The sequence below is a fragment of the Lampetra fluviatilis genome, chromosome 4 (assembly GCF_964198595.1).
Source record: "Lampetra fluviatilis chromosome 4, kcLamFluv1.1, whole genome shotgun sequence".
NCBI classification, from domain to species: Eukaryota; Metazoa; Chordata; class Hyperoartia; order Petromyzontiformes; family Petromyzontidae; genus Lampetra; species Lampetra fluviatilis.
This window is the reverse complement of record NC_136278.1, coordinates 16129750-16137249: the sequence shown is the minus strand read 5'-3', so window position 1 is coordinate 16137249 and position 7500 is coordinate 16129750.

The following is a 7500-nucleotide window of genomic DNA, read 5'->3' as shown; positions in this document are numbered from 1 at the left end:
GGGCATCGTTTCTCTCGCGCCGAATTCTCTCGAGCTGGGAAATCGCTCATTTTTGCGTCGCCAAATATCGTACGAACGCCGTGAAACTTCCACAGGCTTTTTCAGCAGATTTGCACCTGCACTCAAAAAAGTCAAAATTTTTACACATAGACCCCATCAAACGGGAGAAATTGGCCCGGATTGCTCTCATGTGCGTTACGGGGCATCGTTTCTGTCGCGCCGAATTCCATCGAGCTGGGAAATCGCTCATTTTTGCGTCGCCAAATATCGTACGAACGCCGTGAAACTTCCACAGGCTTTTCCAGCAGATTTGCACGTGCACTCAAAAAAGTCAAAATTTTTACACATAGACCCCATCAAACGGGAGAAATTGGCCCGGATTGCTCTCATGTGCGTTACGGGGCATCGTTTCTCTCGCGCCGAATTCTCTCGAGCTGGGAAATCGCTCATTTTTGCGTCGCCAAATATCGTACGAACGCCGTGAAACTTCCACAGGCTTTTTCAGCAGATTTGCACGTGCACTCAAAAAAGTCAAAATTTTTACACATAGACCCCATCAAACGGGAGAAATTGGCCGGGATTGCTCTCATGTGCGTTACGGGGCATCGTTTCTCTCGCTCCGAATTCCATCGAGCTGGGAAATCGCTCATTTTTGCGTCGCCAAATATCGTACGAACGCCGTGAAACTTCCACAGGCTTTTTCAGCAGATTTGCACGTGCACTCAAAAAAGTCAAAATTTTTACACATAGACCCCATCAAACGGGAGAAATTGGCCGGGATTGCTCTCATGTGCGTTACGGGGCATCGTTTCTCTCGCGCCGAATTCCATCGAGCTGGGAAATCGCTCATTTTTGCGTCGCCAAATATCGTACGAACGCCGTGAAACTTCCACAGGCTTTTCCAGCAGATTGGCACGTGCACTCAAAAAAGTCAAAATTTGTACACATAGACCCCATCAAACGGGAGAAATTGGCCGGGATTGCTCTCATGTGCGTTACGGGGCATCGTTTCTCTCGCTCCGAATTCCATCGAGCTGGGAAATCGCTCATTTTTGCGTCGCCAAATATCGTACGAACGCCGTGAAACTTCCACAGGCTTTTCCAGCAGATTTGCACCTGCACTCAAAAAAGTCAAAATTTTTACACATAGACCCCATCAAACGGGAGAAATTGGCCCGGATTGCTCTCATGTGCGTTACGGGGCATCGTTTCTCTCGCGCCGAATTCTCTCGAGCTGGGAAATCGCTCATTTTTGCGTCGCCAAATATCGTACGAACGCCGTGAAACTTCCACAGGCTTTTTCAGCAGATTTGCACCTGCACTCAAAAAAGTCAAAATTTTTACACATAGACCCCATCAAACGGGAGAAATTGGCCCGGATTGCTCTCATGTGCGTTACGGGGCATCGTTTCTCTCGCGCCGAATTCCATCGAGCTGGGAAATCGCTCATTTTTGCGTCGCCAAATATCGTACGAACGCCGTGAAACTTCCACAGGCTTTTTCAGCAGATTTGCACGTGCACTCAAAAAAGTCAAAATTTTTACACATAGACCCCATCAAACGGGAGAAATTGGCCCGGATTGCTCTCATGTGCGTTACGGGGCATCGTTTCTCTCGCGCCGAATTCTCTCGAGCTGGGAAATCGCTCATTTTTGCGTCGCCAAATATCGTACGAACGCCGTGAAACTTCCACAGGCTTTTTCAGCAGATTTGCACGTGCACTCAAAAAAGTCAAAATTTGTACACATAGACCCCATCAAACGGGAGAAATTGGCCGGGATTGCTCTCATGTGCGTTACGGGGCATCGTTTCTCTCGCTCCGAATTCCATCGAGCTGGGAAATCGCTCATTTTTGCGTCGCCAAATATCGTACGAACGCCGTGAAACTTCCACAGGCTTTTTCAGCAGATTTGCACGTGCACTCAAAAAAGTCAAAATTTTTACACATAGACCCCATCAAACGGGAGAAATTGGCCGGGATTGCTCTCATGTGCGTTACGGGGCATCGTTTCTCTCGCGCCGAATTCCATCGAGCTGGGAAATCGCTCATTTTTGCGTCGCCAAATATCGTACGAACGCCGTGAAACTTCCACAGGCTTTTCCAGCAGATTTGCACGTGCACTCAAAAAAGTCAAAATTTTTACACATAGACCCCATCAAACGGGAGAAATTGGCCCGGATTGCTCTCATGTGCGTTACGGGGCATCGTTTCTCTCGCGCCGAATTCTCTCGAGCTGGGAAATCGCTCATTTTTGCGTCGCCAAATATCGTACGAACGCCGTGAAACTTCCACAGGCTTTTTCAGCAGATTTGCACCTGCACTCAAAAAAGTCAAAATTTTTACACATAGACCCCATCAAACGGGAGAAATTGGCCCGGATTGCTCTCATGTGCGTTACGGGGCATCGTTTCTCTCGCTCCGAATTCCATCGAGCTTGGAAATCGCTCATTTTTGCGTCGCCAAATATCGTACGAACGCCGTGAAACTTCCACAGGCTTTTCCAGCAGATTTGCACCTGCACTCAAAAAAGTCAAAATTTTTACACATAGACCCCATCAAACGGGAGAAATTGGCCCGGATTGCTCTCATGTGCGTTACGGGGCATCGTTTCTGTCGCGCCGAATTCCATCGAGCTGGGAAATCGCTCATTTTTGCGTCGCCAAATATCGTACGAACGCCGTGAAACTTCCACAGGCTTTTCCAGCAGATTGGCACGTGCACTCAAAAAAGTCAAAATTTGTACACATAGACCCCATCAAACGGGAGAAATTGGCCGGGATTGCTCTCATGTGCGTGACGGGGCATCGTTTCTCTCGCTCCGAATTCCATCGAGCTGGGAAATCGCTCATTTTTGCGTCGCCAAATATCGTACGAACGCCGTGAAACTTCCACAGGCTTTTCCAGCAGATTGGCACGTGCACTCAAAAAAGTCAAAATTTGTACACATAGACCCCATCAAACGGGAGAAATTGGCCCGGATTGCTCTCATGTGCGTTACGGGGCATCGTTTCTCTCGCGCCGAATTCTCTCGAGCTGGGAAATCGCTCATTTTTGCGTCGCCAAATATCGTACGAACGCCGTGAAACTTCCACAGGCTTTTTCAGCAGATTTGCACCTGCACTCAAAAAAGTCAAAATTTTTACACATAGACCCCATCAAACGGGAGAAATTGGCCCGGATTGCTCTCATGTGCGTTACGGGGCATCGTTTCTCTCGCTCCGAATTCCATCGAGCTTGGAAATCGCTCATTTTTGCGTCGCCAAATATCGTACGAACGCCGTGAAACTTCCACAGGCTTTTCCAGCAGATTTGCACCTGCACTCAAAAAAGTCAAAATTTTTACACATAGACCCCATCAAACGGGAGAAATTGGCCCGGATTGCTCTCATGTGCGTTACGGGGCATCGTTTCTGTCGCGCCGAATTCCATCGAGCTGGGAAATCGCTCATTTTTGCGTCGCCAAATATCGTACGAACGCCGTGAAACTTCCACAGGCTTTTCCAGCAGATTGGCACGTGCACTCAAAAAAGTCAAAATTTGTACACATAGACCCCATCAAACGGGAGAAATTGGCCGGGATTGCTCTCATGTGCGTTACGGGGCATCGTTTCTCTCGCTCCGAATTCCATCGAGCTGGGAAATCGCTCATTTTTGCGTCGCCAAATATCGTACGAACGCCGTGAAACTTCCACAGGCTTTTCCAGCAGATTGGCACGTGCACTCAAAAAAGTCAAAATTTGTACACATAGACCCCATCAAACGGGAGAAATTGGCCCGGATTGCTCTCATGTGCGTTACGGGGCATCGTTTCTCTCGCGCCGAATTCTCTCGAGCTGGGAAATCGCTCATTTTTGCGTCGCCAAATATCGTACGAACGCCGTGAAACTTCCACAGGCTTTTTCAGCAGATTTGCACCTGCACTCAAAAAAGTCAAAATTTTTACACATAGACCCCATCAAACGGGAGAAATTGGCCCGGATTGCTCTCATGTGCGTTACGGGGCATCGTTTCTCTCGCTCCGAATTCCATCGAGCTTGGAAATCGCTCATTTTTGCGTCGCCAAATATCGTACGAACGCCGTGAAACTTCCACAGGCTTTTCCAGCAGATTTGCACCTGCACTCAAAAAAGTCAAAATTTTTACACATAGACCCCATCAAACGGGAGAAATTGGCCCGGATTGCTCTCATGTGCGTTACGGGGCATCGTTTCTGTCGCGCCGAATTCCATCGAGCTGGGAAATCGCTCATTTTTGCGTCGCCAAATATCGTACGAACGCCGTGAAACTTCCACAGGCTTTTCCAGCAGATTGGCACGTGCACTCAAAAAAGTCAAAATTTGTACACATAGACCCCATCAAACGGGAGAAATTGGCCGGGATTGCTCTCATGTGCGTTACGGGGCATCGTTTCTCTCGCGCCGAATTCTCTCGAGCTGGGAAATCGCTCATTTTTGCGTCGCCAAATATCGTACGAACGCCGTGAAACTTCCACAGGCTTTTTCAGCAGATTTGCACGTGCACTCAAAAAAGTCAAAATTTTTACACATAGACCCCATCAAACGGGAGAAATTGGCCCGGATTGCTCTCATGTGCGTTACGGGGCATCGTTTCTGTCGCGCCGAATTCCATCGAGCTGGGAAATCGCTCATTTTTGCGTCGCCAAATATCGTACGAACGCCGTGAAACTTCCACAGGCTTTTTCAGCAGATTTGCACGTGCACTCAAAAAAGTCAAAATTTGTACACATAGACCCCATCAAACGGGAGAAATTGGCCCGGATTGCTCTCATGTGCGTTACGGGGCATCGTTTCTCTCGCGCCGAATTCTCTCGAGCTGGGAAATCGCTCATTTTTGCGTCGCCAAATATCGTACGAACGCCGTGAAACTTCCACAGGCTTTTTCAGCAGATTTGCACCTGCACTCAAAAAAGTCAAAATTTTTACACATAGACCCCATCAAACGGGAGAAATTGGCCCGGATTGCTCTCATGTGCGTTACGGGGCATCGTTTCTGTCGCGCCGAATTCCATCGAGCTGGGAAATCGCTCATTTTTGCGTCGCCAAATATCGTACGAACGCCGTGAAACTTCCACAGGCTTTTCCAGCAGATTTGCACGTGCACTCAAAAAAGTCAAAATTTTTACACATAGACCCCATCAAACGGGAGAAATTGGCCCGGATTGCTCTCATGTGCGTTACGGGGCATCGTTTCTCTCGCGCCGAATTCTCTCGAGCTGGGAAATCGCTCATTTTTGCGTCGCCAAATATCGTACGAACGCCGTGAAACTTCCACAGGCTTTTTCAGCAGATTTGCACGTGCACTCAAAAAAGTCAAAATTTTTACACATAGACCCCATCAAACGGGAGAAATTGGCCGGGATTGCTCTCATGTGCGTTACGGGGCATCGTTTCTCTCGCTCCGAATTCCATCGAGCTGGGAAATCGCTCATTTTTGCGTCGCCAAATATCGTACGAACGCCGTGAAACTTCCACAGGCTTTTTCAGCAGATTTGCACGTGCACTCAAAAAAGTCAAAATTTTTACACATAGACCCCATCAAACGGGAGAAATTGGCCGGGATTGCTCTCATGTGCGTTACGGGGCATCGTTTCTCTCGCGCCGAATTCCATCGAGCTGGGAAATCGCTCATTTTTGCGTCGCCAAATATCGTACGAACGCCGTGAAACTTCCACAGGCTTTTCCAGCAGATTGGCACGTGCACTCAAAAAAGTCAAAATTTGTACACATAGACCCCATCAAACGGGAGAAATTGGCCGGGATTGCTCTCATGTGCGTTACGGGGCATCGTTTCTCTCGCTCCGAATTCCATCGAGCTGGGAAATCGCTCATTTTTGCGTCGCCAAATATCGTACGAACGCCGTGAAACTTCCACAGGCTTTTCCAGCAGATTTGCACCTGCACTCAAAAAAGTCAAAATTTTTACACATAGACCCCATCAAACGGGAGAAATTGGCCCGGATTGCTCTCATGTGCGTTACGGGGCATCGTTTCTCTCGCGCCGAATTCTCTCGAGCTGGGAAATCGCTCATTTTTGCGTCGCCAAATATCGTACGAACGCCGTGAAACTTCCACAGGCTTTTTCAGCAGATTTGCACGTGCACTCAAAAAAGTCAAAATTTTTACACATAGACCCCATCAAACGGGAGAAATTGGCCCGGATTGCTCTCATGTGCGTTACGGGGCATCGTTTCTCTCGCGCCGAATTCCATCGAGCTGGGAAATCGCTCATTTTTGCGTCGCCAAATATCGTACGAACGCCGTGAAACTTCCACAGGCTTTTTCAGCAGATTTGCACCTGCACTCAAAAAAGTCAAAATTTTTACACATAGACCCCATCAAACGGGAGAAATTGGCCCGGATTGCTCTCATGTGCGTTACGGGGCATCGTTTCTCTCGCGCCGAATTCTCTCGAGCTGGGAAATCGCTCATTTTTGCGTCGCCAAATATCGTACGAACGCCGTGAAACTTCCACAGGCTTTTTCAGCAGATTTGCACGTGCACTCAAAAAAGTCAAAATTTTTACACATAGACCCCATCAAACGGGAGAAATTGGCCGGGATTGCTCTCATGTGCGTTACGGGGCATCGTTTCTCTCGCTCCGAATTCCATCGAGCTGGGAAATCGCTCATTTTTGCGTCGCCAAATATCGTACGAACGCCGTGAAACTTCCACAGGCTTTTTCAGCAGATTTGCACGTGCACTCAAAAAAGTCAAAATTTTTACACATAGACCCCATCAAACGGGAGAAATTGGCCGGGATTGCTCTCATGTGCGTTACGGGGCATCGTTTCTCTCGCGCCGAATTCCATCGAGCTGGGAAATCGCTCATTTTTGCGTCGCCAAATATCGTACGAACGCCGTGAAACTTCCACAGGCTTTTCCAGCAGATTTGCACCTGCACTCAAAAAAGTCAAAATTTTTACACATAGACCCCATCAAACGGGAGAAATTGGCCCGGATTGCTCTCATGTGCGTTACGGGGCATCGTTTCTCTCGCGCCGAATTCTCTCGAGCTGGGAAATCGCTCATTTTTGCGTCGCCAAATATCGTACGAACGCCGTGAAACTTCCACAGGCTTTTTCAGCAGATTTGCACGTGCACTCAAAAAAGTCAAAATTTGTACACATAGACCCCATCAAACGGGAGAAATTGGCCCGGATTGCTCTCATGTGCGTTACGGGGCATCGTTTCTCTCGCGCCGAATTCTCTCGAGCTGGGAAATCGCTCATTTTTGCGTCGCCAAATATCGTACGAACGCCGTGAAACTTCCACAGGCTTTTTCAGCAGATTTGCACCTGCACTCAAAAAAGTCAAAATTTTTACACATAGACCCCATCAAACGGGAGAAATTGGCCCGGATTGCTCTCATGTGCGTTACGGGGCATCGTTTCTGTCGCGCCGAATTCCATCGAGCTGGGAAATCGCTCATTTTTGCGTCGCCAAATATCGTACGAACGCCGTGAAACTTCCACAGGCTTT